Below are 15315 nucleotides of genomic sequence, written 5' to 3' on the forward strand. Positions count from 1 at the left end.
GTCGTCAGAAGAGTTATCATGACAAGAGGAGGAAGTCACTTGAATTCCAAGAGGGAGATCATGTGTTTCTTCGTGTTACTCCGATAACTGGAGTTGGTCGAGCTTTGAAGTCGAAGAAGTTGACACCTCGATTTATTGGTCCTTATCAGATTTTGGAGAGGATAGGGGAGGTAGCCTATCGTATCGCTTTACCGCCGTCACTTGCGAATTTGCATGAGGTTTTTCATGTATCTCAGTTGAGGAGGTACATTCATGATCCGTCGCATGTAGTCCAAGTAGATGATGTACAGGTGAGAGATAACCTGACTGTTGAAACATCACCTATGAGGATCGAAGATCGAAAGTTGAAGCAGTTGCGGGGTAAAGAGATCGCCTTGGTGAAGGTAGCGTGGGGAGGACCAGCAGGTGGCGATGTGACTTGGGAACTTGAGAGTCAGATGAAGGAGTCTTATCCTGAGTTGTTCGCCTGAGGTATGTTTTCGAGGACGAAAACTCTTTTAGTGGGGGAGAGTTGTAACACCCCGATGAAATTAAGATAATTGTTTAAATTAAGTTAATATTTTATTTATTAATTTAATTAAATAATTAGAAAATTATTGGATTATTAATATTATTATTGGGATAATATTATTGGGTTTTATTATTGGAGTATATAAGTTGGAATAATAAAAAGTCCTAATTTTTGGGGAAAAAGGTTAATTTCACGTGAAAAGGGAAAAGAGGCAGAAAGGGCAAAAAGCAAAAGAACGAAGGTTGAAGGAAGGGAAAGCTTGGAGCTCAGAGACTGCCGGATTAACTCAGGTAAGGGGGGTTTATCATCGTTTGATGGGTCTTATGGGATAGCATGTAATGGGTAGTGATGAACCTCTGAATTTGACTCTGATTGAAATGATATGATATGCGATGAATTTGTGAAATATTGATGAACGAAATTGGATGATAATTGATGAAATTGTAGGAATTAGATGTAGTAAGGTTAGCGATTTGAGAAGTTGAATGTATCTGAGTTGTAATTGATAAAACGAACGAACGTGTATGAAAAATTGGACTGTGAGAGGTTGGATCTGAAGGATCTCGTAGCAGAGAAAACCCATAGCAGATCTGGAAAACTGGATTCTGGTCATACGCGTATGGCACTAGGCAATACGCGTATGAGATGGCTTGAAAATGAGGGTTTTGGCGCTGGTACGCGCCATACGCGTGTGATACGCGTATCCCTGGAGTGGTACGCGTATGGTGTATGCTATACGCGTATGAGTGAGAGAGATGATGTTTTGAACGTGAAAGCGTCTCTGTTGGTACGCGTATGAGGATGTGGTACGCGTAGCATACGCGTATGGGCGTGGGCGATACGCGTATGGGATGGGCGAGGAAATGCGCCATACGCGTATGGGCATAGGCGATACGCGTATGGGCAGACTTGTGGTTTTCCTGAGCAATGGTTGTGCAGTTTTTGGTTGTTTAGGCTGAGTGATGTACTTAGCTGAGGTATGATGTTGTAGGGATCATTTCCCGTTGTTTTGAATAGTATAGGTATTAGTAGAGTGTGCTAATACTATGAGTGATTACGTGGCATGATATGATATGCTTTTGTTGATGATATGTGATGGTATACATGATGATGTGAATGTATGCATTTGTGAATAGACTGTTTTATGGCTTAGAGTGTGAGCATATGTCTATTCTTGAGTTGTTGTTGTTGTTGCATTGCTAGGTGATTAGCATGCATATTGTGGCCCATTTGGGGTGGTAGCTAATTCCCATGGTGAGGAATTAGTGAGTAAACCATTTTGATTGTTGTTGATGTTTGCATGCTAGGTGATTAGCGTGCATAGCATGGCCCATTTGGGGTGGTAGCTAATTCCCATGGTGAGGAATTAGTGAGTGAGTCACTATGTCTCAAATGAGTGGGACTAGTGAGCTTGGTAGCCGTGCCTGGATTTGGACGGTGAGGTTGAACTATATGTTCACAAATAGTCGGTACCGCATGCATGGCGTCTCATTGCATAATATATGTATGGCGTGTAATATGAATGGATGTATTCCAATATTACACGTGTAATTGTGTTGGTATTGTTGTGTTGTTATTGAGTATGATGTTGAATTAATATGCTGTTCCTGAATGTGTGTTTTGATTAGGGTGATGAAGTGTGTTGAATCACTTAACATAACATGATATTTTATAATACTCATTATATTGATTGAGGAACTCACCCTTACAACTATTTTTCAGGTAACGAGAAATGAGTTGAGTAGAAGCTAATTATTGGAGTCCGTAGTGGGTCGTGCTCTGATAGATGTAACATCGGGATGGGTTGTCTTAACTTGTTTCGAATGTTTTATTGTTGGTTGAGAACCATTGTCCATGTAATGTTTTACATGATTGATGAAACTATATCCGCTGTGTTTTATGCAATTGTTTAAGTTTGAAATTAATAAAAGAGCATGACCGTTACATTGTTGAAAAGTGTGGAATATTGTGTGACACCCTTAATGGGCATAATCACTCTGATGTTATATTTTGATATTTAATTAAATTATTGGGGTATTTTATAAGGGTGTTACATTAGTGGTATCAGAGCATAGTCGGTCGAGTCGAGTCGTAATTATTCTGTTCCCCTGTACGGGATAGGTGTCGTGTAACCCTATCAGTACTTATTGTTTTAGTTTGTTGTGTTTTCAGAATAGAGATGGCTGGAAGAGGTAGAGATGATGCTGCAATTGCTGAGGCTCTGGGTATGCTAGCTGGAGTACTTGGAGGAAATCCGAATGTTGTGGGAATGGGAGCTGCTCGTCAACTGAGTGAGGAAACGTCATAAGCTGTCGTGTAAAACAAAGCAATAGTGCAAGTAATAATGTATGCTAGAATAAATACACTCATAAGCTGCATAGTGTACCTTTGATTGGTAGAAGGAGGAAACGTCGTAGATCTAACAGAGGTGGAAGGAGAACGCCTTAGAAGTAGCGAAAATCGTAGCAGTGAGAACCCTAACGTGAAAAAGAACGAAAATAACAGAGAGTGAAATAACAAAATGCGCAGTATGTTATAATTTTAATGTTTACTAAAGGGGACCTTAGAGGGCGCTTGTGGAAAAAAAGCGCCCTCTAAAGGGGGCCTAAGAGGGAGCTTATGAAAGCGCTCTCTAAGGCTTTCCAAAAGCGCTTTATAAACTGGAAATGCACATGGAGTTATAGAGCACTTTTTTAAAGCGTCCTCTAAGGGTAACCTTAGAGGGCGCTTTCTAAAAAGCGCCACGTATTGTTGTCCCTCTATCTCCTCCTTATTTTTTCGCTTCACCTTAGAGGGCGCTTTATTACAAAAGCGCCCTCTAAAGTGCGCTGTCTATTCCAGTTGTTCGCTCCTTATTTTTTCGCTTCACGTTAGAGTGCGCTTTTGTAATAAAGCGCCCTCTAAGGTGCGCTGTCTATTCCAGTTTTTGGCGTAGTGTCTAGAGCTAGTTTTGCTTGGAAAGTCATTTTTTATGATGAAAGATTATAGGTCATTTTGTCTAAACCCTAATTTGGAGGTCAACTTCCCAAGACCATAACTTTCTCATTTTTTATGATATGAAAGATTTACAAGTTTCACAATAAAATTCAAGATGTCTACTTCAACTATTATGTTTGTAGGAAGAGCTAATTCAACTTTTATGAGCATGTGATATGAGGATACATTATAGGTCATTTTGGACCAATGCCATTGAACAAGTGATTTTCCTCAACTTCAAAAATGTATAACTCCTTCATATTAAATCCAAATGAGGTCAAATTTGTGACCATTATGAAGGGATTTGAGAGATATACAACTTCGATGAAGGAACTTTTCTCACAATCGTTTCTACTCTTGTTTAGTTCAGCCAAATAGATTTAAATTTTATTATGATCATTTTTTGAAATTAAATTTTTTAATCAAAATCATATTTTTCTTAAACATATAAAAACATTAATTTTAAGCCATCGATTTCATTTAAAAGGAGTATCAACGGTGGTTTGAAAGCGGTAAGCCCTAAAAGTGGAGCATTATTGGTACTCCCCGAGCAGTTGGTGTGATCCCTGTTTCATCCCCAACAGCTCTTTAACATCCGATGTTTGTTGATTTCCCCAACTGAGTTATTCATCTTCTCCAGCTGAGTTTGTGATTGGCCTCCCTTGAGTTGTAGGCATTTCATTGCAGCGGTTTGCATGGCTTCGGCAGAACTTTATTTCCCCATAAGTCGCCATCAGATTCGTCCTTAGTCAGAGTTTCTCCCTGATTCTGAGCAGTTATTTGTGTTTATCCCTTGTAGGGTTGTCTCCCATTTGATTTGGTGTTGACCTAAAATTCCCCGCAGAGTTGATAGTAGTTTCCTCAGCGGATCCTCTCCTTTCTTCCCCAGCTAGGGTTGAGCCTTCGAGATGTTTGATCTCTCTCTAGCAGTTGTTTCCCTTCTGTGAAGATTGGCTAGGAATTGTATCAATGATTCAAACCAGCGACATTTTGTATCCTTTGCGATTATTTTGTCAACATAATCATCATATATACATATACATATACATATACACTCATATAGCTTCCATTATTGCATTAGTGCATTTTTGTAATCCTCTGCTATGATGGTACTTTATCCCCATGCAGGTTCGGTGTGTCTGTCCTCCTTGAACTGTAGAGTGTCAGCCCCCTAAGCAGAAAGACTTTAACCTTTCTCCCTTCCCCATTGAGTTGTTTCCTCGTGGATGATTATTATTTCAGTTTCCTCCCCAGTTGATTATATGGATTGAACCACTCCCCCTGAGTTATATCCTCATTGGGTTGAGTCTTGATTGACCGTTTCTTTCTATATCTTACCTAGATAGATGTCCTTGGTCCTCTAAGAGTCTATTACCCACTAAATGGTAATATTCTTCTTAGTTTGCAGTTTGTTACGTCTTGTCCAATACCCAGCAAGCGTAACCCTTTTTCTCTCCAGAGGATTCATTTTCACGTTTCCTAGGAAGTATATCCTTGATATGTTCATCCTAACCGATGACAGATATTTTCTTCCCCTACTTTGAGTTTATCCTTGATATATTCATCCTAACCGGTGATTGATATTCTCTTTTTGGTATTCTACCCAGCAAAAAGGTAGTTGTAATCCCTATTTTGTTCCCCAGAGAGTTAATCCTTGATATGTTCATCCTAATCGGTGATGGGTTTCCTTCTCTTTGCGGTCTTCTGCCCAATAATCGATAGTTGTAAATCATGCTTTTTCTCCCCTTTGCAGAGTTTATCCTTGACATATTCACCCTAATCGGTGACGGATATCCTCTTTGTGGTTTTCTATCAAGTAACTGATAGATATAATTCTCATTCTTCCCCTCGGAGTCTATCCTCGATATGTTCATCCTAACCGGTGACGGATGTTCTCTTTTTGGTATTCTATCCAGCATTCGATAGATGTAATTCCTACTTTGTTCAGGAGGTTTGTCCTTGATATGTTCATCCCAACCGATGACGGGTATCCTCCTTAACATCCCTCAGGCAAGTCTATCCTTGATATGTTCACCTTAACCGATGACGGATTTTCTTTCCTTTGAGTCTATCCTTGATATGTTCACTTTAACCAGTGACGAATATTCTCTCCCCTTTGGTCTCCTGCCCAATAACTGGTTTTGGCTTTTCCCAGCAGTTTATTCTTACCCAGTAACTGGTAATGAATACACCTCCTGGTTGCCCTCAGCGAGTCATCCTTGATATGTTTACCCTAACCGGTAACGAATGTCCTCCCTGTCAGATTTTGTTATCCCCGTACCCAATAATTGGTAGTGGATAATATATTTATGCTCTTTTTGTGTTAAAGATCTTTTCTTCCCCAGTCGAGTTTGAGTGTGTATTTCTTTAGTGAAATCGTTGTTCCTTCTTGGTTCGAGTACTTCGGTTTTGTTCTGATCTACTTGTTTCCCCTGCAGATGTTCCTTTTGTCTCCTGGCTGAGTCTTTCCATTGATTTATGGAATCCCTCGTGTTCCCCCAGTAGTCTCTTAAGTCATAGCCTGGCCTACGCACAACCCTTTTATCCCCTCAAAGTCTTTGTCTCCCCAGTGAGTTTTTCCTTTACATAATGCATTATACTCATGTGAACTTTCAGTCTCTCCGGATTCTTTTCCTTTGTGGCAACATTTCCCCATAAAGATTCTTTTTAACATTCATATCATATGCATCATGAGGTCTCATAGGGACCAAAATTTGTTTCTATATGTTATTATTTAAGCCCACTCTACTTAGTCGATACGAAGATTTTAACCTTCATCTCCTCAGTTAGATCGTCCTTAAATAGGGGCAACTGTAAAACCCCAATCTTGACCCTAAGATCCCTCATGATGTCTCATCATATGCATTGGCATTGGGATCACACCTTGGCATCCTCCTTACCTCTTATTCATTGGGTTTGTATTGGGAGAGGTCACCAAGCACCATTTGATTGTATCATACTTTGAATTTTTTTATCATTTTTACTAACCAAAATACCAAAAACATGTGTTTTGCATTTGTCTAACTCTTTTGTAGGTAGGACACATGCTCACCTTTGATCTATCAAGCTCATATCTAGGGTTTAAGATCCTTATTTCTAAGAGCTCAATCAAGAATGATCTACAATGTCTCTAGGCATCATTGTTGAAAAGTATATTTTCGGTAAATATTTTAATATCGTATCCACAGAGATTGGTTGTTATTATCGCCGTTCTATAATCCAAATTGTCATAAGTTCAAAATGTAACAAAGTTGTTTTGTTTGAAAAGTATCTTTTGAGTAAAATGCCACTAAAACAATAAAATAATTTTAATCAAATGTAAAAGTCTTGGCAAGATTGGAGTTCACCATTCAAATTGCTTATGATTCCTTATGACAACTATATAGACTTAAGATTATTGATGATGTTCAAGTATCCTCTCAATATCATTTATGTCTAAATGATATTGTGATAATCACTATATTAATCTTTAGACGATTTCTCCACTTAACTATCAATATAGCAATCTTTAATGGTTGATACAAAAGAAGAGTAGTGAATAAATCTATCTCTACAACTTATTCACTACTTGAAAATATATTTTATGTCAAGACTTAAATAATCTCTTTCAACAACTACTCAAATCTAATATTCAACTTAGGGAAAAAATATCATTCAATACATCAATAACCTTTTATCATATATAAGAGTCAAATGAAATACATAAACAAATAGGAATAGCTACTACCTCCAATCTTGACAAAATGGGGTTTAGCTCTTCATCATCATTTTGGACAGCAAAATGCAATGGTGAAACAAACTCTATTTTTCTCTTACAATGTGTGAAAGTATGAATGAATAAATCAATGTTTTCCATTCTGTTTTCTTAAAGAGTCTAACCTTTCCTAAAATGTTCATTTTAATCTAAAACTGAAAAGCACTCTAAAACAGATACAAAACTGTCCAATACAACTAGCTTCAAAACAGAACACTTGGCCCAACAAATTGCTTGCTGGTTTCGCAAGGTTCGCGGCGCCATCCCTGGTCGCGGCGCGAACTAAAGCTAATTCAGCGTCCTTGCCTTGCAAGCTTCATGCAATAATTCTCCCAAGTGTTAATCTTCCAAATTATGCCTCCAAATTGCATTCAACGCTTCTTCCAAATTATGCTTATGCACTTTGAAGCTCTCTTGTTCAAAAACTCTACAAAACTAACAAATACGTGAAATAACTACTCAAAACAACATCAATTAAACTTAATTGCATTTATACAAAATTGTGAGAATAAAAGTGTGTAATTACATCAAAAATTGGTAAAAGGGACCAATAAAATTATATGAAAAGTAGTACTAATTGGTCCCTAACAACTCTCCCCAACTTATCATTTTGTTTGTCCCTAAACAAAAGTTTCCACCAACACAACCAAAGCAATGACACAAAAGATTGAAACAAGGATTAACCAAGGACATTCAAATGGTTCAAAAGTGTATGGCACTTTCTCAATCCACCTATCTCAATGCTAGATAAAATATGAATAAGAGCAATGGTTGGGTGCAAAAATCATACCAAGGAATTCAAAGCCATATATGTCAAAATTGAATCAAACTTACACACACATCATAATAATGATAAATAAACATGAAGGTTTACTTTCACTCATCTAAGCAATTAAATCAACAACAACTCAAATCATGCGGTCATCAAAACAAATACCAAATCATGTGAAAAATGAGAATCAATAGGTCTTTCAAGGGTTGTAATGTGGCTTGGGTTACAAGAAAGGACATGATTAAGAGAAATCAACAAAAATGCCTATCCTAAGGGAGCATTCTCATACATTCAACTCTACACAATTTCCATTTCTTTGATCCCCGTCTTTTTTTCTTTTCTTATTTTTTTACATCCACACAACCATGAGCCTTTTCTTTGTTTTTTTTCTTCTTTCTTTTCTTTTTCTTTGCTCTATGGTTTCAAGGGTGATTTCTTTTTCTTGTTTCTTTTCATACTTTCACCCTTTTATAAAACATCATTTTTCCAAGTTTCTAATCAACTCTTTTTACTTTACTCTCCCCAACTTTAGATTCCAAAACCAAATTTATTCAATAATGCTCCCTACTTAGACATAAGCAAAAGGCAAAATTTGCAAACAACTCGGTTTGAGGGTTTAATTGACACGAAAGAAATTAGGATTCATTTATTCACAAAATTTTCAATTGATTTTACACTTATCAATCAAATGAATCCTAAAGTAAGCTCAAAGGGGGTTAACTAAGGATCACTCCTGACAAGGTTAGTTGATTCAAAACTTTTTGGTCAAGTGGTTTTTCTCATGACAAACAATGCCTCTATCATTTTCAATATTTTCACACAAAAATAGATTAATGCATGATTTAGCATGATAAGAATGAGTTAAAATAATGTTCGGTTTCCCGCATTTTAGTGTACAATGGAAAGCTTCCTCACAATTGGTTAAGTCCTATTTTGATTCAAAAATGACATGTATTTCAATGAATTTATGATATGGAATTTGCAACACACCATCAAACTACTCATGTTAAGTCTAGAAAGCGATAAAGTGTACCTTGAAATGCCGACACTAATTCTTATCATCACCACTCGAAGTGTCTTATGCTTCCTTCTTTGCGAACATTTCTTGTTTGCTTTAAGCTTGACTTATGAATAAGAAAAATTAAACAAACAAATGTTGGTAAACCAAATTCATTGTAACACACTTAAATCTCACAGAATATTCATGCAATTAACAAAACAAATTAACAAACCAAAGTTTTGGTGAACTAGAGCCACCCAAAAGTACAATCATAATTAAACAAAAGCAATAATAATACAAAAAACTCAAAATAAAAACTACACTAATTCAACAAACTCCTCAATCTTGTATTGCTTTGACCTTGGCAGGATCACCTTCAATACCCTTCTCGCTGATAATAAAGCCCAACAAATAACCAGAACGAACACCAAAAGTACACTTATTGGGATTCAAGCGGAGTTTATACTTCCTTAAACGCTAGAATAACTTCAATAAATGCTCAACATGTTCTTCTTCATCACTGGATTTAGCAATCATATCATCAACATAGACTTCGATCTCTTTATGCATCATATCATGAAAAAGAGTGGTCATAGCTCTCTGGTAAGTTGCACCAGCATTCTTTAGACCAAAAGGCGTCACTTTATAACAAAATGTTCCCCAGGGTGTAATGAATGTGGTCCTCTCCATATCCTAGGGTGCCATCTTGGTCTGATTATAATCGGAAAATCCGTCCATAAATGAAAAGACTTTGAATTTAGCTGTATTATCTACCAACATATCAATGTGTGGCAGAGGAAAATCATCTTTCGGACTAGCCTTGTTCAAATCTCTGTAATCAACATACATATGGACTTTCCCATCCTTCTTAGGAACGGGCACGATATTGGCCACCCATTGCGGATACTCAGTAGTAACAAGGAAACCGACATCGATCTGCTTCTACACTTCTTATTTGATCTTCACTGCCATATCAGGATGAGTCCTTCTCAACTTCTGTTTGACTGGCGGGCATTCTGGATTCAACGACAATCTATGCTCCACTATCTAATAATCTAAACCAGTCATGTCTTGATAGGACCAAGCAAACACATATGAATACTCTCGAAGAAGATCAATCAACCCCTTCTTAACCTTAGGACACAATTGAGACCCAATCTTGACTTCCTTCACGTCATCTTTGGAACCCAAGTTGATTAACTCAATCTTCTCTTCGAATGGATGGACTGGATTCCCTCTGATAAAGATGCTGATAGCAGCATGGTCTATGAAGTTCGGCATACTGGGAAATAGGATGATCCCATAGATCATGACAGCTAGCTGTGCGTGAAAAACTTCCCAATTCCCCTTAGCTGCTTCAACTCTGGCAATCCTCAACAGAAACCTCAAAGGCAGACCTACTACTTCCCCACAGGGCCTCCAATTCTTACCAACCTCCTCAACGCTCAACCGGAGAGCTCTGGCAATCAATCTGAAGTCGACCTCCTTTGGGACGTCCAAGAAGGGAGTCTGATGCTGAATAGGGATACTCAACAGGATAGAGTACTCCTCAAGGGTAGGTGCAAGCTGATAATCCTGGAAGGTGAAGCATCTGAGCTCTGGATCATAGAACTGGAGTAGTGTCTGCAGAGGTATTGGGTCCACTACTGTCTTCAACAATGTCAAGATATCTCCATACTGCCCAACAAAACTCCTCAGACGGTCATCTATCACAAGGCTCCCCAACTCGACTAGTGGAGTCAACGGCTCACGATGGAAAACGTAGACACAGGTCTTCCGCTTCGGCTCTGGGACTGTCGCCATCTTTATCAGTAGACAAGCTCGTGAATGTACCTGAGAAATGATATGCATGCAGAGATTAGTTCTTTTTTCTTTTTCTTTTTTTTTTTCTCTTTTTTTTTCACTTTTTTTTCAATGCGTTTCTTTTGAAAAATAAATATGCTATGATGCACATGATGCAGACTGGACTGGCTGGTTGCGCAAACTCTGATTGCTGGGTTGAAACTTTAGCCAAAATCGGAACATAAATCCAACTTAAGGTCAACTGAAAACTGTCGTCTGAACTAGAGTCACCAACAGAACCAAGTCACCAACAGAACCGAGTCACCAACGGTACCTGTAATGAATAACCCTTCCCCACTCACGGGTGTAGTCTAGGCCAGGGTGAGGCTGAGAGAAACGCAGGATAAACAACCCTTTCAAGAAATATTATCCTGTGCACACCCGATGTATGCACCGATAATACCCCATCAGAATCTGAACTGCTCGTGATATCAATGTTCCGCTAAGTGGCGTACACCACCCGCTTCCCATGAATCACTCTATTCCTAGGTATCCTAGATTGCACTCATGGTCTGGGTATTGGACCTTTTACCTCAACTGACTCCCCCCCCACACAGAGAAAAACAGACAGCCAGCCAGTAATGAATAATGAATATGAATGCAAACATCAATGCACACAATCAATGCAAACAAATAAATGTACATATATACAATGAATGCAATAAAATACAACAAGCAGAAAGCAACCAAAACCCTAATCCTAGAGAGCGCTAGGAGAGACTCGCTCAGGGAAGATGGACCAGCATAGGTCAACTTCTCTATGTCCCCAGCAGAGTCGCCAGCTGTCGCATTACGCGAAAAACCGGCGGGAAAAGAAAAAAACAACAGAGCCGCCACCGTGCGTTATTTATCCCAAAAGAGGGAAAGGAAACGCTCGAAGTAAACCTAGGAAAGAACATGGTCTCGCGACCAAAGAGGATGGGTTCGGGAGTCGGTTATGCGAAGGGAAGGTGTTAGGCACCCTACGCATCCGTAGTACTCTACGGGATCCACGCACAAAAGGAAGGAAAATTGGTTGCTAAACACTGCTCAAACTCACACACACTGGCTGAAAGAGACAACAGAGACTGACTGAAACTGACTCGGCAGGATATCGCATCCTGGGCCTACTTAGTCTATCAGGCATAGACATCAGAGTCGAAGTAGTTCGGACTGGGGAAACGAAACATGCTCGCTAGGATATCGCGTCCTATGCATACGTATCTTCTCGGACGAGAGAAGAATCAGAGCATTCGTAGCTCGGCTGACACGCACACAAACAAAACAAAGCAAAGGCAAACGTGGAGCCTGAATGCCAATTGCTGGACTTACATCAGCATCCGAACCTAAACGCACACAACAGATAGATAGGGAGTCGGGGACTCAGCCTATAACTGTCAAACAACACATACAAAAAAACAGACAGCAAATGCTAAGGAGTACACGGACTCGAGCCTAGCAAAGGTCAGACAACACACACAAAAGAAAGAAAAGGCGCCCGGAGAGATCAGCTCAATCTCCTGCCTACATACTTCATCTGGTATGAAGATCAGGGCGATGTAGTTCCCCTACGCAGGGACAAAGGACTAGCCTAACCAGATAACAGAGGGAGACACAACACTAGGGAGACTACGACTCGAGCCTAGATGTTGTCATGCAAAGTCAACCCTAAGTTAAGGTTCCTAGCTAAATGGCACACGGGCCAACCTATCCTAGACACGGCTTGCACAGGAAGCAAGGGTCTCGATTGCAACTAGGGCAAGAGAAAAGGGAGGTCTCAATCGCAACGCGGACGAGAGAAAAGAGTTAGTGTTAGTGGTTAGTCAAACTCGGCAAGACATCGCGTCTCGTGCCTACGTATCTCACCTGAACATGAGAATCAGAGTTGCCGTAGTTCGGCTAAACAACTCTAAGCATGGCTCACACAGGAGGTAAGCCACACAGACCTGACTTGCACAGGAAGCAAGTCAAGCACAACCTACCTTGCACAAGGGCAAGTCTAAGCTAACCTAAAGAGGCAAAGCAAACAGGCAATCATAATCACAAGAAGCACACTCTATATGCATACAAGAGGCTCAAGCAAAAGGTTAGGCACTAGGGCCAACTGGGATAGGGTAAGTGTTGCTCTTAACCTTGCCATTGAGAGGCTAAGGTGAAGCAGATGAATAGGAGATGAGGGGTGTGCCTCATTGCTTCTATCCCTAATCAGGGAGAGCATCAAATAATAGAAAGTGGGGGAGTTCAGAAAGATGGAACTCTTTCCCCATTATTGACTCGATTAGATCTTGGGTTTTTATCTCGATGCTTCAACCATGTAATGGGAGCAAAGAGAGGACACACTGAATAGTGGGGGATAGGCTACTTATCCCTACCTTCCACCAATTGCCTCAAATGAGGACTTCTCCTGCTTGGGACAATTTTAAACAAACACAGACATTGCCTCTTAAGGAGGACTTCAGACAGTTTGCCCGGTCAAATAACAGACCGGGTCTCCAGACTACATGAAGTAAAAGAGATTATACCTCAAGCAAGTTGCTAAAAAGCAAAGCAAAGCAAGTTCAGAGAACTTAAGCAACTAAGGTACCTGAAAAAGTCAAACCAATCAGTAAACAGTTTCAAAGTTAAAACCAAAAGGAATGGGTAAACAGTCAACCACAGAAGGTCAACTGTGCAAAGCAAGACTCAAACACATGAGTCAAACCATCTGCAAAACAAAGGTTAGTACATGATATGTAATCAAAACCAATCACATTTGTATGATCTCAATGGCAATGGTGCTCAACCTGAAACAGGAACTCAATAGTAAGCACAGAAGACCACTAGGACTAGCCTAGGGTCAAGGATGAAAGAAAAAAGTCAACACAGCAAGGAAAAGTCAACCAAAACCAAAATCAAACATTTGCGAAGCTATCACAATTGGGCCCACATTCAAATCATGCACTATGACCATTTCATGAACATTTGAGGTCAAAGTAAGGCAAAGGAAAGCACACAAAAGTCAACAGAATGACTTGCATCAAAAGTCAACCCAAACATTTTCAAAAATCATCAAATAAATCACACTCAATCCTAACATCTAACATGGTAGACATGTAAAATTTCATGGCATTTGGATGAGAGGAAGGCAGTCAATTAAAATCATGAAGTCAAATCAAATTCAAGTAAGCATAATGAAAGTCAACAAACATGGGTCAACTTCAAAAAATCATATCAATTTGAAAACAGAAGAGAAATGAATGAGATTAACACCAATGGAAAGCTTGAGATGTCTAGTTATCACATATGAAATTTCATGGTCATACAATAAGATGTGAGAATTTCACAAAAGATTTGGCAACATGTATCACATAAAGTCAACAAATGACTAAGCATGGAAGAAAATTCACAATCAAATGGAAAACAGCAAGATTAATTCCAAGAAAATTCATACACAAACTAGACATGTGATAGATGATTCATGCAAAATTTGGGGTCATTTGGATGTAAGGAAGCATGTGAACAAAAATTGTTAAATTGCATGTCATTCATGTAACACCAAATGCAACACATAACTTCAAAAATTTGTAACTCACAAACCACAAATGGGAAATCTACAAACTCTATATGGAAACAAAGGTCAAGGAGTCTAGTTTCATCACAAAAAATTTCAGGCCCAAAGGATATGACATGAGTATTTCACAATTGAAATGGCACAATGGATCATTTATGCATACATGTCAAGAAAATAATTATCAATTAAAATCCAGCCATTGGAAAATTAATTAAAAATCACAATAAAATACTAGACATCATTTGTGAACATGAGGAAAAAATTTCATAATTTTTGGATGAAATGTGAAAGAGAAATTAATTGTGGAAGTTGGATGAATAATTGAATGAACAAGAGCAAAATAGCATGGCAATAAGGTCAAACCAAGGTCAACCGATGGCACAAATGTAAATATCCCTTTCATTAATCCAAACGCCCCGTTTTGAAGGGACACGGGAAATGTTCCCATTGGCTGTTGCCAATGGAACAGTAAACTTGGCCAATAGCAACAGGGTTCTGGGTTTCTAAAAACCCTAGGGTTTAGCAGACAAGTTCATGGCTATGGCATTCAGCATTCGATCAAAACAACAACAAATGAACAGCAGCATATAACATAACAATTATGCAACAATCAAGTAGCCACAGCCCACACACGACAGCCACAAACCATATGGATTTCTGGGCAGCTTAAAATAGCAGCAGGGCATATTCATCATTCAATGTTCATCATCAAAACTCAATTCCAAGCAAAAAATTCCAACATCATGGCATTGAAATACCTCGTGCAACATCACATAACCATAACCAAACACAACAAACAGCAACTCAAAAGGATGTTCATGGGCAGGGATAAGGTTTAACATGAACAGCCTGTGCTCATCACCATCAAGTAATCAATTGAAATCCAACAAAAGCAACTAATCATGGCAATGGTAATATTCATACAGCAACC

Source organism: Lathyrus oleraceus, chromosome 2 (assembly GCF_024323335.1).
Source record: "Lathyrus oleraceus cultivar Zhongwan6 chromosome 2, CAAS_Psat_ZW6_1.0, whole genome shotgun sequence".
Taxonomy (NCBI): Eukaryota; Viridiplantae; Streptophyta; class Magnoliopsida; order Fabales; family Fabaceae; genus Lathyrus; species Lathyrus oleraceus.